The sequence below is a fragment of the Vulpes vulpes genome, chromosome 3, assembly GCF_048418805.1.
Source record: "Vulpes vulpes isolate BD-2025 chromosome 3, VulVul3, whole genome shotgun sequence".
NCBI classification, from domain to species: Eukaryota; Metazoa; Chordata; class Mammalia; order Carnivora; family Canidae; genus Vulpes; species Vulpes vulpes.
This window is the reverse complement of record NC_132782.1, coordinates 90,070,426-90,088,474: the sequence shown is the minus strand read 5'-3', so window position 1 is coordinate 90,088,474 and position 18,049 is coordinate 90,070,426. Positions and strand designations below refer to the sequence as shown.

The 18,049-nt window shown below is 56.8% G+C and overlaps 1 protein-coding gene across 7 annotated transcripts in view; it reads left to right on the top strand.

The window, feature by feature from the left end:
* The first annotated feature begins 618 nt into the window (after positions 1 to 618).
* ELFN1 (extracellular leucine rich repeat and fibronectin type III domain containing 1) overlaps positions 619 to 18,049 on the top strand; it is a 66,231-nt gene continuing 48,800 nt past the window's right edge. The window contains exon 1 of one of the 7 annotated variants that reach the window (XM_072753322.1): positions 619 to 817. The gene's annotated coding sequence lies outside the window, so the exon portion shown is untranslated. Of the gene's footprint in view, positions 818 to 4,036; positions 4,372 to 4,846; positions 4,972 to 5,620; positions 5,726 to 18,049 lie in introns of those variants that run through there. The other 6 variants (XM_072753323.1, XM_026011308.2, XM_072753325.1 and 3 more) reach the window with 6 other exon arrangements.

Here is an 18,049-nt window from a genome sequence, read left to right as displayed (position 1 = left end):
CCGTGTCCGCACGCGCGTGCCCACCGCCGCCCCCGGTGCCCACCTCCCTTCGCCTCCCGAAGTCTCCACTTCGGGACCTGAGGGGCGTCTGCTCCCGACGGCGGCCTGGGCCGGGGCCGGGGCCGGGGCCGGGGCCGGGGCCGGGGCCGGGGGCGCGCGGGCTGCCGGCTCCACTCGCCGCCCCCACGGCGCGGACCCACGCCCCCTCCCGAGGGCCCTCCGGACGCCCGCGGCCCGCGCTCCGGCCGCCCCCGCCCGCGTCCCCCGCCCCTCCTCCCGCCCTCCCCGCTCCGGCTCCTACAGGAAACCTTCGATCACGCTCAGAAAGAATGTGCTACGATCTCGGCGCTGCCGCGGCCGCCGACACCGCGCCCGAGCCCCCGCCGGAGCCCGAGCCCGAGCCCGAGCCGGAGCCCCAGCCCCAGCCCCAGCCCCAGCCCCGGCCCGAGCCCCGGCCCGAGCCCCAGCCCGAGCCCCAGCCGCCGCTGCCCCGCCGGCCCCGGGCTCGCAGCGCGCGGTCCCCGCCGCCGCCCCGCGCTCGCCCCGCGCTTGACGCAGTGAGCGCCGCAGCCCGGCTCCCGTCGGCTCCGCTCCGCTCCCGGTCGCAGGCCGAGCCCAGCCCGGCGGGCTCCGGGAGGGGAGGGCAGGGCGCGAGGGGGAGGAGATCTGTCTGGAGCCAGCGAGCCCGGCGGAGGAAGAGGAGGAGGAAGGAGGGGAAGCCGCCGCCGCCGCCGCCGCCGCCGCTCCGGGGATCTGGGCGCGCGCGCTCCGCTCGCGGGTGACGGTGGCGCCAGCCCCCGGCCCTCACCGGGCCCAGGTAGGAGGGGGACGGCGGGGAGGGGGCTGCGCGGGGCTGCGGGGCGGGGGTCCCCTGTGCCGCAGCAGGGGGGCTGGCGGGTCCCCGCCCCTGGGGGAGGCGGGGAAGATGCTCGCGGGGCGGCGGTGGGGGCGGGCGCGGGGTCCCCGCTGGCGCTTGCGGCCCGAGCCGCCCCAGCCCCCGCGCCCTGTCCTGGGCGTCCGCGCCGGGCCGAGTCCCCCCGCCCGCGTGGCTTCGCTTGCGGCGCGTTGGGTCCGCGGTTTCGGGGCATCCCCCACACACCCCGGGTTCCGAGGCGGGCGCACCCGAAGTTAGCGGTCGCCGAGCGCCGGCCGGACAAACTTCCCTCCCCGACGCCGCGGCCCGAAGGCCCGGCACTCCGGACCCCTCGGGCAAGGAGGCGCCTCGGGGACCCCGAAACTTTCCTGAGCGCTGTGAGAGCGGAGGGTGGCTGGACAGGGAGGGGAGACGCGGTGGTCTTGCCTGCGAGGGCATCGTGGTAGCCGCGGCGCCGGGAGCTGGCCCCGGGACTGCCCCCCAGCCTGGAACCCCATCTCTTAGCAGGGCGGGCAGGGAGTGGACTAGAGGCATCTCGCTCTCGGGCAGCCAGGATGGGGAAGCAGCGCTGCGCCCCGCGCCCCCGGAGCCCTTGGAGAGGGTCTTGTAGGACACCCCCCCTACTCCCTTCGCCGGGCTCTGCCCGCAGCTGCTGAGCCCGCGGGAAGGACCCGGTTCCTGGCTATTAATAGGCGCCCGTGACCCGAACCTTTCCAGGCCCGAGAAGCTGCGAAGCTGGGCTTGGCTGCGGGGTGGGGCGGGACCCCAGGCCCAGCACTGGCTCCCTTCCTGGCTCTCATCATTCCTATCCTGCTGCTCTTCCCTCCAGCCCCCCCTCCCCACTCTCCTCCCAGTCTTTCCATCCCGGCCTGGGGGCGTCTCCCCCCCCCCCCAACTTTTTCTCTTCCTCAACTGCACGGTATGGCCTGTGGCCACCCCGTCAGTCGGGGACCTGGGCCAGATTGGCGATGGGAACACAGTCCCCAACAGCATCCTCCTCGGCTGGATGGGTGTGGGGTTCCTAGACTGCCAGGGATGAGCAGGGATTTCCTCCCCTCAGCACCTTTCTCCCAACCTACACAGCGACGCACTATACCTTCGTGCCTCCCCCCCCCCCCCCCCCGCAGGCCTGTCGTTGCCCCATCTCGGGGACAGTGGGGAGTGGGGTGGTCACAACGGGCTGCCTCGGGGAGGCGTGGAGGGCAGAAGGGACTCCGGAAGCTCCGGAAAGGATTTTGGGGTGTAGCTACAACTGCATGTGCAGGGAGAAGGTGATGTCCTAGTAGCCTCCCTTCTAGCGGCGCCTTCACACACCCCGAAGGCCCAGGAGGATTCCACTTCCTCCCCCCACCCCATCCCAACACTCAGATCTGAGCTGGAGTGGACTTGGGGGGCGGGGAATAGGGAACGCTGCTTCCCATCTGCCCATCTGCAACGCTCGGCTCCCGAGCAGCTTGGGGGTCCTCTGTCCCCCAGGGCTGGCCGCCGGCCCCGCCCCCTCCGTTAATTCGGGGACCCCAACGCCTTCCAGCGCCCGCGCGCGCCGTGCTCAGCAGTCTCAGAGCTTTGGTGAGCGAGGTGTCGCATCCTTTCCCCCATCCAGGTCTGGGGGTGGGGTAGGGGGCGTGGATCGCAGTCCTGGGTCCCTGACAGATGTCCTCGCGGCGGCGCCGGCGTCTCTGTAACAGATTTAATGACTTACACGCAGACCGCCAATCGGCACGGCCACGGGGGAGGGGCGACCCAGCCGAGACTCAGGGGAGGAGGTCGCAGCCTGAGGGAGGGGCGCAGCTCTTCTGGGGTGGGGGGCGCAGTGGCGAGGACACTGACGTTGGCTGTTGGGCCCCACCCCCAATCCTCCGTGCCCCTAACTGTGGGCTTCACTCTCTGCGCTCCTGCCCCTAAATCCTCGGATTGCGGGGACCTTCCCGCGAGGACCTCTACCCTGCTCCGCACCCCCCCCCCATTGACCTCTGAGTCCCTCAGTGGAGCCCCGACCCTGGGCAGACACATGCTTGCCTCAGGGTCGGCCAGTGTGGGTCCAGTGTGGATCAAGGCGTGCTGAGGCCTCTGGCCTCTGGCCTCTGCTTGCACACTGCAGAAATGGGCTCATAGTCCTGGCTACACCGGGATATTGAGAAGGTTGTGATGTAACTCTGGGCAGGCACCTGGCACAGTCCCTGGCACACTGGAGATGTGAATCAAAAGCCTAACCTACCCGATCCTTCCAGAGCTGGAACTCCTTGGCCAGCATGGGTCTGGGGGAACCAGTCAGAGAGGAAGGGGGTGGGTCGCCACTAGCAGGGGAGGAAGGGCTAGGAAGGGCTTCCCAGGGGTCTCCCGTCACTGCTGTGTGGTTTCAGTGCAGAATGAGGCCAGAGGCTGGAAGATTGCTTTCTGGGACCTACTAAGAGTGACCGGTTTTGCCCCCTTTCCAAGCTGCAGCTGGAAGGCCTCGTGAACAGCAGGGAGGAATGGGGAGACTTGACACCAGCCTCTCTGTCCCCTGTGCCCAGGCCTGGCATATGTGAGGCTTGCAGTACCTATTTGGTAGTACACAGGGGCCTGCCCTTGGGCTGCACCTGCTGAAACAGGGGTGTGGGTAGGGGGCAGCCCAAGGAGAAAGGCTACATACAGCTCAGATGCCCTAAATGGCCCAACAGCCTCCTTGCCGAGCCTCAGCCCTGACTCTGGAGCCATATGTGTCTGGGCCATACTGTCCCCCACCCCAGCTCTTGAAATAGCCATGGGGGCACACTGGCTCTTGTCCTAGTACCCCCTTTAGGGCTCTGCATCTACCCTCAACGGAGCTAGGGCAGGCAGGCAGGAGGTGCCACAAAGCACCAAATCCCTAAATTCTGTCCTGGCAGGGGGAGGGCAGCTCTGAACCCACTCCCCCCTTCCTGGTCAGCCTTCTGTGCCCAGGCAGGGCTGGGGTGGGGGGTGCTTGCCAGTCCATATAGGACTTGTGCTGTGGACGTTCATTCACATTCCCTCTCCGGTCCCCACACACTATAGGATTTATCTTGATTTGCTGCCTTTGAATTGAGTCAACTCTTTTGTATGCTCGGTGAATTGCCCAGCTGCTGGCGGGGAGCGGAGAGCGTGCCGGGGGTACTGAGGCCGGGAATCTTAGGCGGACGGGGGACAGGAAGCCGGGAGGGGGTGTGGGCAGCGGCAGGGAACCGAGCGAGCGGCTGGAGCTGGGAGCCCGGCTGGCCGAAGCTGGGAGCCCGGCTGGCCGAGGGGCATGCCCAGGCCTGCCGGCTGGAGAGAAGACTCCGGAGGGGTCGGGAGGCTCGGTCCTGGGGGTCGAGGCTGCCCCTCGGCCTCTGGTTTGGATGGGCTGTGCAGTGTGGGGCGAACGTCAGGGCCTCTCCTGACTCAGTTTCCTCTCCTGTAATATGCGGGAAGAGGGACTTCCACACGCAGGTTGTGAGGGTCCAACTAAAGGGGAAGAGTGTGCGAGAACTCCCGATGTCATCCCAGAGGTGGGGGTGAGTGACCGAAGGAAGGGGAGCCAGGGCGGGGGAGAGGGGGGCGGCCCTACCTGTCCTCTGTCCCCCCTCGTTCGGTCCTTGCCCCCGGGTCGTCCTCTCCGACGAGGGCCGGACCGACCGACGGGCCCACCCAGGGCCCAGAACGCCCTGGCTTGGCCTCAGGTGGTGGGGGTCGTGCGTGGCTCAGGCCCGCCTAGCGGGCTTGCGCTCCCCCTCCCGGAGCGCCCCCCCCCGCCCCCCCTTGGATGCGGGAGGAAAGGCAGGAGCCCACGGCCAGGACACTAGCCCTCCTGCGCTCTCTAGCCCCCCCCCCGCCCTGCCCCCTTCCCCCGCACCCCTTCTCCCCCCCCGCCCCCCCCCCCGCCCCGCGGCCGGGAGGGAGGGAGAGGAGCGCGGCGGGCGCGGGCTCGGAGCCGGACTCGCGCGGGGAGCGGGCGGGCGGGCGCGGGCGGGGCGGGGGGAGGCGCGGGGCGGGGCGGCGCGCGGATCGATGGGCGAAGCTGGGGAGGCATCTCAATCCCCCGAGCGAAGTTAGAGCCGGGAGGACCGCGGCGGCGGCGGCGGCGGGCGCAGCCCGGGAGCGCGGCTCGGCGGCAGGTAAGCGCGGCGCCCGGAGCCCGAGGCCGAGAGCGGCTGGCGCCCAGCCTGGGGACGCGGGACCCCGCGGGGCCTCGCGCGCTCCCCCTGCGCCCCCGGCCCCGTGCGCCCTCGGGGCGCGGCGGGCAAAGTTGGAGGAACTTGGCGCCGGCGCGCGGCTCAGCGGGCGGAGCAGGGGTCCGGGCCGGGGTCCTGCAGCACCGCTCGCTCGCGTGGCCCTGCTCCTTCCCCAGTCGTCTGTCCCCTCGGCAGCCCCCTGCGCCAGGTCGTGCGTCCCGGAGCTGCCGTCGCCGCTAGCTGCGGCCGACTCTCCGCGGCCTAGGGTCGGCGACCCCCGGCGGTGTCCGCGGCACGGCCCCCGCCCCGTCTGCCCTCCCGGCGTCGCGCATCCCCACTCGTACCGGGACGCTCCGGCGACACTCGGGGGAGGGGCCGCATTCCGCGGTAGCTGGCGGGGAGTTGAAGCCCTGGCGTGGGGGTGGGGGCCTTTGCTCGGAACTTGGTGGCTATCTCAACCCCTCCCCCGATCTTGGGCCGCTCTCCTCCTCACGGCTTTTTGGGGAGTGCTGCTGAGCCTCCTTGCCCCGATCTGCCTCAAAAGACAGGAGCCCGCTTTCCATCCTTTAAAATTCTCACCATTTGCTTGCAGCCAGGGTGGGGTCCCCTGCAGGTGTTCCCCCCTCCGACGCAGACCGACAGCCTCTGGCATCAAAATCAGACTCTTCCAAGCATCAGCTGCGTGACCTTGGGGCAGGTAACCTCCCTGAGCCTCACTTTTCACATCTGTAAAATGGGGGCGTGACAATAATGTGTACTTTATGGAGGAAACACCACCGGGAAGGCTTAGCCCTGGGAGGGCTCCTCGAGGCCTTTCCTGTGAGTTTAGGAGACCAAGGCAGGTTTGCACCCCAGCAAAACCTCAGGTGTGAGCTGCTTCTCTTTGGGCAGCTCCTGGAGCCCTTGCTTGGATGCAGCTGTAACTGCCTTTTATTTGCTTTTTGGGGCTCGGGACCGTGCAGAAAGCATTCCCCGGGTCTCAGATCCCATGAGCCTTGGGAACAGGAGCTTTTGGAGTGTGCAGAGCTCAGAGAGTTATAACAGGCAAACCTCTCCACAAGGAGACCCTCAGCCTCTGCCCAGCCCCAAGAGGGAATGACGAAATGGGGCTATGTTGTTTTAAGCCTAACCAGCCCCCTGACCTCCTCTGCCCTGGGGGCTTACAGTTTTCAGCTTTTAACTTTTAGTTTTGGGGGGGGGACAGAATCATAGCCACAGGCCAGGATTGTGTCCCACTTTGTCAGAAGAGGAGATATACCCAGAGCTAGAAGGACAGACTCCGGATGATGGGGGCTTGTCAGACGGGAATGCCCACCTTTACTCTGGATTGAGGGGTTTGGAAACAGGCCAAGGTCCCAGTTAGGACTTTGGTCCCTCAGATTCCTGGGCACGTGTGTGTGTGTGTGTGTGTGTCTGTCTGTCTGTCTGAACACCTTCCAGTGGGCAGATGACTTCCAAATCAGAAAGGTTGGGAGCCATGCCCTCCCCGCATCAGCTGGACCCTCTCCTGGGAACAGCTGTGCAGCCCTCCTGGAGTGGTAATAGGCCTGTTGCCCTTGTTGAATTGAATTGCCGAGAGCAAGCAGTTCCTGACCCTGGGAAAAGCCAGGATAGGCACCTCATCCTGAGGCCTGACCAACAGGGGTGGGGGGGGGGGTTGGGGTAGGGAATGTGGTGGGTGCCTGTACCTGTGGCCAGAGGAAGGGAGGAAGATCAGTGTCTCTTTCCTCATTACCCCCCACAGAACTCTCTCTGGAAAGCTCAGAAATTCTGCGAAATGCCTTTGGAAACAGGTGCCCCACACCTGGTCTGGGGAGAGGCTGCTGCTCCCTCACATCCCTCCCTACCCCTTCCCCCTCAAGAAACAGGTGGTCAGGGTCCCCAGAAGAGCCTAGGGCGAGAGCTTGGACCTAGCAGCCCTTCTCTGGATTCCTAGAGTCTTCTGGTTTTTGAATCTTCAGACCCTATATGTCTCCTCGTCAGCATCACCTGCTTCAGGGGAGAAACATGAGTGAGGCCAAAATTGTGGCAGTGACTCAGATCAATGGAGTAAAATGGGAGCATCTGCCTGGGTCCCGTATCTGTGTGTCTGTGGCACACACATATGTGCACACATGCACACACACCTCTCTGGATTTCAGAGGGATTTTCTAAACACTGAGAAAGCCTTCCTCCTCAGATCCCCCTGGGCCATCGCTTCCCCCTTAGGGGCCCATGCCGGGTAGCAGAGGACCCTATTCCCGAGGATGCCGTAGCAGCAGAGAAATTTATGAGCAGAGGTGCTTGGATGTGGGGTGTTTGTCTATCTCTGCAGGAAACAGGCAGACCCTGTAGATTCCCCGGGTGGGTGGCGGATAATGCATACGGAGGGCAGATGCAGGATGAAAAATGCTCGTGAGTGACAGGCAGGAGATAGATCTCCAGGGCCAGGTGACGGGACCATAAATTTCCGGGCGTGAACCTGGAGCGGCTGGTGGCGTTGCCACGGACATTGGATACATTTGTCATTTCTGCGGTCCCCGCCATGCCCCCCACAGCGCCCTTCCCTTTCTGTTTGTCGTGGGTTCCTATTTCTTCCAGCAGAGGCTCGGGTGTTGACTGGCCTTGGGTGCCGCCCGTGCAGGGGACTGGAGGCCCTGATGGGGAAGGGCTTTGGCTGTTATCCATCCCAGCACCCACTGTATATCTGGGGAGATTGAGGGTGGGCTGTGGTCTGAAGTCACATAGTGAGTGGGGGTGGAGGGGGGGTACAGGGCTTCTGTACCTGTGTGGTGGTTCCAGGCTTACCAGGCAGGCAGGCAGGCAGGCAGGCACAGCCTCCACTGCTAGGGACACCTACTCCCTGTGCACCCCCCCACCCCTGTGCACCCCATGCCAGTCGGTGGCCCTGGAGGGGAGCAGGAAGTGGGGTGGAGCTATGGACACTCAGCTGTCCTGCCTGTCCCTTACCCTCCACCCCACCGGTCCAAGTCTGGCTGGTTGAGACCTGGCTTTGCTCTGAGACCAGCTCTGAGACCTGGGGGAGGGGGCTGGTAAGAGGGACCATCCTGGGACCCAGTGGCCTTATGGGGGCAGGAACCAAGACTCCTGTCCATTCAAGCTGGAAGAGTCCCTGAAGGTTTATTCAGCAAACATATTGAGGACCTACTGTGTGCTCTGCCTGGAGCCTTGAGACAAGACCGTGACAGGGCTGTGGCATTGGCGGAGCTGGAGTCTGGGGTGGGGGGACACAGATAATAAATGGGACCACACAGATATATACATACAGGCCCATCTTCCAGAAGGGTCTAGCATCAGCTCAAGGTCACACAGCAACAAGGTGATGGTGGAGCATGACTAGAGTCCTCCTGGGAGGGAGCCAGGACCCGGTGCTGGCTTCCTCCAGGCTGGCCTCAGGCTTGGAGACAAAGCAAGAACTGACGCCCAGGGCAGCAGGGGCCTAGTAGGGTTGACAGCTTTTTCAGGGTCAAAAATGAGCCACAGCTTGGCTCCCTGCTCTGGGGGACAAGAAGCAGTGGGGAGACTGAGTCACAGAGGCTGGCCCAGCATCTGAGCACTGGGGCCAAGGCCACAGGAAGGCCTTTCACGGGCAGCCCCCACTCCACCCCGCTGCCCTGGGGCTGTTCGCGTGGTGCTATGTCTGACTCAGTCCCCTCCGGATGCCTCCCTTCCTGTCCGACAATGAGCCTTAGTTCCTCAGGGTTTCCCTCCTCCGTAAGCTGGTGGCCAGCTCCTCCTGGGAGCGGGGGGGGGGGGGGGGGGACACTGCTCTGCCCAGGCTTGGGGGCTCCCCAGGATGGGTCGTGGCAGCCCCTAGAGGGCGGGCAGCATTTGGATGACCCAGAAGGACAGGGCAGGTGTCTAGGCTCAGAGGCCTCCCGGGGAGCGGTGAGTGGTGCTGGGAGCTGGGCCTCACCCACTGGGCAGAGACCCTGCAAACCCGCTCGAGGCCCCTCCCTCCGCTGGCTCTGGGGATGGGCTCCCCATCTGTAATGCCTCCGCATCCCCAAACAAGGCTGAGCAGTAGAGAGAGACCACTCTGAGCACCCATGTGAAAGGTGAAGGAGGGGAGGGGCAGAGCCTGGGACCGGCCATCAGTGTGGACCCGTGGCACTCCACAGTGCCTCTGAACCCTTCTGTTTAACAGATGGGGAGACCGAGGGCCAGACAGAGCAGCAGGCCGGCGTCAGCATCACCTGCACCATGCCTCCTGCTCCACCTTGGGGAGAGCAGAGGTCTTTCCACAGCTTGCCTGCCTCACAGACGGGGCCACCGAGGCCCTGCCCACAGCTCTACACACAGTAGACTGGCAAATGGGCCGCATACCCACCCCCCTTAGGATCCCCCCAGATGCTCACCTCTCTGCTGTCTGTCCCTCGGTGGCTTCTGTAAAATGGCATTTCGGAAGCCCTGGGCCTTGAGAGCTATCCATGGCACTGCAGTTGGGCACAGTGTGACAGGAGGCCCAGGCCGGCCCCAGGCACGTGCAAGGAGGCCAGCCAGGTCCTGTGGGAGCCCTCCCGGGAGGCGGGAGCCCTGGAAGACTAGTGGCAGCCCAGAGGCTCCCTCCTGCTTACCGACAGATTCTGGTTTTATTTCCAGCAGGATCCAACTGAGGCACCTCCTTGTCATTAGCTCCCTTTGGTTTAGAAAACACCAAGATGGAAAGGCAGGCCGCCACGTGGTGCTCCATGCTCAAGCCTGAGGACGGCTCTCTGGGGGGAGAGCCTCGTCTAGGCGGGGGGTTCCTGGGATCCTGACGGCACACAGTCTGCGCTGTGGGGAGAAGGCTGTGCTCCACGGCCTGGGGGCAGCAGGCAGACCATGCTATACCTGTCTTGTGCTGTAAAGACAGAGCCCCAAGGAGCGACTGGGCAGGTGTTGGCCCAGCACCCTGGACACCCAGTTCTCTGCTCCTCCCTGAAGGCCACGTCTACCATCCCATTCCTCCACAACCGACCTGGAAGCCTGAAGGGCCGTGGACCCCCTGGATATGTCTCCTGAGCCTGCTCTGGGTCTCTTATCCCTCCTGTGTGTGTGAGGGGGTATCCCTGCCTCTTATAGCCCTATGGAAGCTTCTGGAAGGGTCTGGCTGCAGATCAGCGGGTGGCTAAGCCTTGGTGCTTTCATCTGTCCAATGAAGCCTAAAGCACAACTGTGTCCTCAGATGTGGTGCCTGGGCATGGAGTTGGGGCTGGGGTACCATGGGCCCTGGTCAGGAGGCCAGGGTTATGGGTGCATTTCTTTGCCTCCCTGAGTCTCATGTCTCTCTGTAGTGGGAGGGAAGACTAGGGTATGGGGCCTGCTGTGGTTGAGTCTGAATGGACACAAGTTCTGTAGAAGACAGAGCTGCTGCTCGTGGTGTCCCCAGGGCTTCCGTTTTGTCGAGTGAGGCTCAGCTCTGCAATCCTGGCTTCCCTCGGGAGTCCCCACTTGGCCCTTGTGTCCCTCTGTCCACTGCCATGCAGAGGTGGGATGGAGGGTGCTGGGGAAATGCCAGCAAATGCCAAAGCCCTGGGTATCAGTGAGCCTGGTGTGTTGGAGGAAGTGTGGCCGACCACCAGGAGCAAGAGGCCAGTAGGACAGGTCACGGTGCCCAGTCTGGGAGGGTGGCAGAGGTCTTGGGAAGAGCTGGGTCTCATTCTTTTTGCCTTGAGGAGCTTTCTGGGGAGTCTGAGCAGTAAGCCACGAGGATGGCTTGTATGTGTAAAGGATCCCTCTGTCTGGGGGCGAAGGCAGGACTCTTAGGGCTATGAGCGGGAATGAGCCACGCAGCTGGGAGCCTCTGCCGATATCTGGGGGAGCTGGGGTAGCCCAAATCAGGCTGATGATGCTGGCGGTGGAGCAACACAGGGGCAGGATGCTTCTGTTTTGACATTGCCTAAAAAATCAGAGCTGCGCTCCTATAGAGAAAAATATTCTGTAAAGCGAACTGTTGTTCTCACATTTATATCCGTTATGAAATGAGGCACACGTTGTGCAGAGAACAGGATTGTGTAAAGCAACTCCTGTGGCCCCTTTGACATCCATTAGCATTTCAGAGATGTCTTTCTGGGGGAGATGAACCCCGCCCCTCCCCGACACGATGAGTATGAAGTCCAGATCAGTATGTGGTGCCGGGTGGAGGTGGTGCCCAGGGAATCTTCTTTGCAGCCGGGGCGAGCTTCCTTTTGGAGACGCGCTCCTCAGATCTGAGTTTGCGAGTGATCGTGTGTGTGTGTGTGTGTGTGTGTGTGTGTGTGTGTGTGTGTGTTGGGGTGTGCGCTCTGTGTGCACGTGTGCACGCACTCACACACGTTTGTGCATTCACACCCTCCTGGGAGAGCTTCCCCCTCCCCCTCCTGGAGACAGGAGTATGCAGGGGCCGTGGCCCGACGAAGGGCACCTTCCCATCTGAGTCCCCAGTCTGACGGCTGAGATTCTGTGAAATGAATTTGTCTGCTTTTTTTATTTTTTTGCAAATTCAGTAGAGCAGACTGAGGGTATAACATGAAGGGTGCATGTGGGGCTCCTGGGGCTCCCAAAGACCCCCACCCCCTTGGACTGCCCGTGCCCCTGGGCCTGGGCGAGGAGGGCAGGCCAGACACAGGCCTCGGAGGCGTCTGCCGTCTGACAGACGCAGGCTTATTTTGGTGTCCTCATTATGCTGTCCCCACAGAGCAAGAACATGCTAGGACTGAAAGAATGTGATTCGCCAGAGACAGCTTTTTAGAAAAACAACTCACCAGAAACCCAGTGTTGCCACCGGCCTTAATCCACACGAGTCAGGGCTGAAGCGGGCAGCTGTGCCTGGATCGCAAAGACACCCACGCTCCAACAGACACAAATGCACACACAGACACTCACTGCCACAGGGTCACATTCACACACAGCCTCGCGCTGGGACACACCCATGCGGCCTCTCCCACACGCCCATGTGCACACGCTTGTGTGCATGCGCCTTGCATGCTCCCGTCTTTCACTCGGGCACAGGTGTGCCCAGGGACTCTAAAGTGTCATGTAGACCTCACGCCCAAACACCTGGACGAACCTGCAGCTATCAGCACATGCTTGGATGTTCCTGAGGACACGTCCTGCCATATGGACTTGTGCAGTGGAATGTGCTGCTTGTGTGTGCCCTGGGAGGGCTCTCACATGACACGTGCCCAGGTGTGGACACGCTGTGTATACCGACACGCAGGGATGTGCTTCTCTCTGGTGGGATTGGGAGAAGGGCTGCTGTGGACGGGAGCTTCTCTCCGGCTTGGGTGGGTCTCAATTGTGGGTTCACTTTCACTGTGCCAGGTGTTGCACAGAGCCTGGGACCAAGGCTCACATATCATACTGTGCCCTTGTGGGGTCCTTGGGATGCCAAGGGGAGGAGGGCCTCTCGGGCTGACAGGTGGTAGGTGTACAGGCAGGGGGCCTGGCTGTCCTGGCGGGGAGCATGGCATCCACAGAGGTCCCCAGGGCCTCTTGTGTTTACCGTGGTAGAAGGTGGTGGGTTGGGGATGGGGTGGGAGTGGGGGAAAGCCCAGATCCTCTGAGGCAACTGTCACCCTGGTCACACAGCCACAGGGTGGCAGGATCCAATTCAGGCCATTTCCAGCTCCCACCCTCCTCTGAAGAGAAATGTCTGGAAATTCTGAATTCAGGAAGAAAACCCCCTTTGGGGGATAGGAGATGGGGGGTGTGGGTACTTGGTGGATAGGATGAAGATGGGCAGTGCTTCAAAATCAGAGCCTTAGGGCTGCTCCAGCTGTGTTCTTCCAAAAGAGGGGGCAGGCTGGGAGGGGCAGGGACCCAACCCCAGGTGCTCTGCCCCAGCTGTCTGGCTTCCTCAGCTCTCCGCCTGGCACCGCTCGGCACCTATGGCCTCTGTCCCACCCGCTGGCCCCAACCTCCACCTCAGAGGAGCTCTCGGAACCACAGGACCTCAAGTCTCCTGGGCTGGGAGGATTCCCATGCCATGCTGTCTTGTATCCTGGGGGGCTGCCCCAGCACCCCTGGGGTCCTAACACAGCCAGGGAGGGAGGTGCTGTGTGCCCATTCCATAGACGAACACATCAAGGCACAAGCAGATGACTTGGTCCAGGCTCACCAGAGCCCAGATCTGCCCATCACAGACACCCCTACAAGCCAGCCCTCCGCCCATTTTACAGATGGGTGAGCTGAGCCTTCCTGAGGGGGGAGAATGAGTCACTGGCCACGGACAACCCGGAGCTGGCTCTGGCCTCCGATGTAGAGGAACTGGGGCCTGCCCTGGGCCAGGGGCCAAGGGCCAAGGGAAGGGCTTGTGAGGCCCAGGCTGCTCCATCTCTATTCCTGCTTCCCTGGGGTTCTTTGTCTGACAGGGTCAGCAGGAGTCAAGGAGCGAGGTAGCCATGGAATGGGGCTGTGGCCAAGGGAAATGACCCATAGGGAAATGACCCATAGGTCGTGTTTGGAGTGAAATCCTAATGACAGGATGGCAGAGGCTGATGGCCTTGGGGGCTGGTATGTTATTCTGGTGGTCACGAAGGCAGTGGCAAGCAGAGGCCATGAGGCGTGCATGCAAAGTGCACTGGCACGCGTATCCTTCCTTCTTCGGCAGCTTGATTCCGAGGGAGCGAGCGTTCACACACCGTGACATTGCAGCGTGCCTGCCTGTGACATCGGCATGCACCTGCTGGAGGGTGCTCTTCCGTGGTTCCCATGTACTGATGGTGTCACACGACATGGCGACAAGCTAGTCTGAGAGTGTGCCCATCCCCCCAGAGGTCCCCATCTGGCCCCCAGCACTGATCCGTGGCTCTCTGTCAAGATGCAGCTTTTCTGGACGTTTCCCATCAGTAGCATCCTACAGCATGTGGTCTTTTGCACGTGGCTCCTTTCACTCAGCATGTTTTCCAGGTTTGCGCATCCCATAGCACGATAGTACCTTGTAGGCTTTCGTTGCTGACTAGGATTCCATTTTTCTCTATACCGAGTTTTATTTATCTGTGCACCTATTATGGGCATTTGGATGGGGTGCAGTTTGGGGCTCATATGGATAACACTGCTTTCTTTGATGGAGAGTCTTTGTGTAGATGGGTGTTTTTATTTCTTGGGTGGATCCCTGCATTAGAACTTCCCCGTCGTATGGTAAGTTTATACTTAAATTGTTAACAAACCACCAACTGATTTTCCAAAGTGGCTGGACCACCTTCCGTTCCCACAGCGGGGTACGCGAGGCTCCGGGCTGCTCGGCACTCCTGAGACACTCGCCGTAGTCTTGCCGTTGTAGAGACTCAGGTGGAGCGTGTCCCACTATGCTTTCAGGTCCTGTCTCGTCTCCCTAATGATCAATAAAGTTGAACGTTTTTTTCATGCCCTCTTTAGGCATTCATATTACTTTTCGGATAAAATTTCTATTGAAATGTTTTGCCCATCCTAATGGGTTTATGTGTCTTATTGAGTTTCAAAACTGTTCAAAATTATTGAGAGGATTCTTTATACATTTGGGATACAAGCCCTTTGTTGGAAATACGACTTGCGAATACCTTATTCCCAGTCTGTAGCTCATCTTTCAGTATTTTAAATGTGGCTTTTAGGGCACAGAAGTTTTTATTTATAGTAGAGTCTGGTTTTGTCTGTTTTTTTCCTTTATTGTGTTTCTTCTATATTTTTGGTGTTTAAGAATTCTTTGCTTAATCCAAGGTCACAAAGCTTTTCCTCTATTTTTTTTCTACGAGTTTTAGTCTTAGTTCTTGCATTTGTGAATGCTTAGTTCTTTATTTTTAAGTGAATATTTGGGCACAGTGTATAAAGATCTAAGTTCAGTTTTTGGAGTCCGGACCTAACTGTCCTTCTACAATTTTTTTGAGAACTTACCTTCTCTGCCTGAAGTTTTCTGGGGACCATACGGGTAAGGGTTTGTTTGTGGGCTGTCACTTCTACTCCACTGATGGACATGTCTGTTCTTATACCTGAACCCTACTGTCTTGTTGAAATTTATAACATTTGAGTGTAAGTCTTCCAAATTTGTTTTTCTTGAAAATTTGTTTTGGCTATTCTAATCCCTTTGCATGTCTCTCTCTCTCTCTCTCTTTTTTTTTAGAGATAGAGAGAACATGTGTGCACAGGTGCATGCGTGAGCGGGAGGTGGGAGGGAAGGGGCAGAGGGAGAGAAATTCTTAAGCAGACTGCCCAGTGGGGAGCCCAACACGGAGCTCCATCTCAAGACCTTGAGATCACGACCTGAGCTGTAACCAAGAGTTGGATGCTTGGAACCGACTGTACCATCCAGGTGCCTCAGCTGGTGAATTTCCTAGACAATTTAGAAGATTTAGAAATTTAGAAAAAAAAAAAAAAAGCCTGCTGGGATTTTGATGGGCTTGTATTTACTTTATAGATCATTGTGGGACTATTAAGTATTCCAATCCATGAACATGGAATGTCTCCATGAATTTAGATCTTTATTTTCTCTTAGCAATTTTTTATTTTCTGTGTGCAAGTCTTGCTAATTAAATTTCTATTGTTAAATTCATTCATAAATATCTTTTGATGCTATTGTGAATGGAATAATTTTCTTAATTTCATTTTCATATTGTTTGTTGCTAGTACTTAGGAATAAAATTGAGTTTGGTATATTGATCTTTTATCTGATGATCTTGCTAAATTTAATTATTAACTAGTTCCAGAAGACTTTTTGTGGACTCCTTAGATTTTCTACATACAGGATCATGTCATCTGCAAATAGAGTTTTATATCTTCCCTTTCAAACTAGATTCCTTTCATTGTGTTTTTTGTTGTTGTTGTTGTTGTTGTTTTCTTTCTACACTTAGTGAAGCCTCCAGAATAATGCTGAAAGGTTGAAAGGCAGAGGAGCTTTGTTGCTGGCCCTACAGGGAAAGCGTTCAGTCTTTTAATGTCAAGTATGATGTTAGCCATGGTTTTCATAGATGGTCTTTTGGTTTGAGGAGATCCCCTGGGCTCCTGGTTTGTTATGCATTTTTATCATGATTGGGTGTTGAGTTTGGTCAGATGGTTTGGTTTTATTCTGCATCTATGACATGATCCTGTGGCTCTTGTCTTTTTGTCTATTACTGTGGTATACGACTAGTTGATTTTCAGATGCCAACCCCGAACCCAGCCTTGCATTCCTGGGATAAGTGCCACCTATATAATCCTCTTTATGTGTTGCTGGATTTGGTTTCCTAGTAGTTTGTGGAGGATTTTTGTACCTGTGTTCCTCAGGGATGTTGGTCTTTTATTTTCTTATGATGTTTTTGACTGGTTTTGCTATCAGGGGAAAAAAATACTGATCTCATAGAATGAGTACGGGAGATATTCTCCTTCTTTTCTGAAAGAGTTTGTGAAGTTTCTGTATTATTTCTTTAAATATTTGACAGAATTTACCACTAAAGCCATCTGGGCCTGAGCTTTTCTCTGTGGGGTATTTTAAATTCTTCATTTAAAATATGGCATAAATCTATTCAGATTTTCTTGCAACAGTTTTGATAATTTGTGTCTTTCTAGGAATATGTATACTTCATCTAAATTGTCTAATTCATTGGCATCAAGTTGTTCATAGTATTCCTTTATATTCCTTTTAATTTCTGTAGGATTTGTAATGATGTTTCCTCTTTCATAACTGATTTTGGTAACTTGTGTCTTCTTTTTTTTCTTGGTCAGTCTAGCAAGGTTTGTCATTTTTATGGATCTTCTAAAATAACCGAATTTTAGTTTCATTGATTTCATTGATTTAGTCTATTTTCTTCTGTTTTTTATTCCTTCAATCTCAGCTCTGATCTTTATTATTTTATTTATTTAATTTGTTTTGGGTCCAGTTTGCTTTTCTAATTTCTTAAGGTTAGGACTCAGGTTATTGAGATTTTTCTTCTTTTCCAATATACATTGAAAGCTATGAATTTCAAATGAAGCCTTACTTTTAACTGCATCTCATAGATTGATATATTCTGGTTTATTTTCATTTAATTAAAGACATTTTCTTATTTCCTTTGTGATTTCTTTGGACTCGGATTATTTAAAATTCTGTTGTTTACTTTCCAAATATTTGAGGGATTTCTCACAATTTATTTCCTTTGTTGATTTCTTTTCAGATCCATTGTGATTGGAGACTATACTTTCTACAATTTTATTCATTTTAAATTTATTCAGGTTCATCTTATAACCTGGCACATGTCTGCCCCAGAGAATATATCATGAGTGTTTGAAAGGAATGTGTGCTCTGCTGGATGGAATTATTCTATAAATGTCAGTTTGGTCAAGTTGGTGATAGTGTTGTTCTTCTACATCTTTACATGATTTCTGTCTAGTTCTGTCAGTTATTGAGAATGGAGTATTGAAATCTCCAACTATTGTTGAATTGCCTGTTTCTTTTAATTCTGTTGATTTTTGCTTACTGTATTTTGAGGCTCTTTTGTTGCTGGCATATTCACATTTAATGGTTATGTCTTCCTGAGATACGGACCTGTTTATCATCATGAATGTCACTTTTTGCCTTTGGTAATCTTTCTTTTCTTTTCTTTTGATAGAAAGGGTAGGGAGGGGCAGAGAGAGAGATAGAGAGAGAGAATCTTAAGCAGACTCCAATCCCAGTATACAGCCCGACACAGGGCTCGATCTAACAACCCTGAGATCATGACCTGAGCTGAAATCAAGATTTGGATGCTTGATCAACTGAGCCACCCAGGTGCCCCAGGCTTTGGTAATGATTCTTAAAGTTTATTTTGTCTGATATTAAGGTTCCCACTCCAGCTCTGTCATGGTTACTGTTTGCATATATTTTCCCATCCTTTTGCTTTCAATATGGTTGAACCTAAAGCATAACACTTTTAGATAATTTGTATTTGGATCTTGTTGTTTTAACCCAGTCCAACAATCTCTGACTCTTGATTGGGCTGTTTCATCCATACACATTTAAAGTATTTTGTATTTGATGTAGTTACATTTTTCATACTTATTTTCTACATATGTCTTCTTTTCCCCCTTCTCTTTCTCCTTTGCTGCCTTCTTTTTGTGTTAAATATTTTTAGTGTACTATATTAATTCCTCTGTT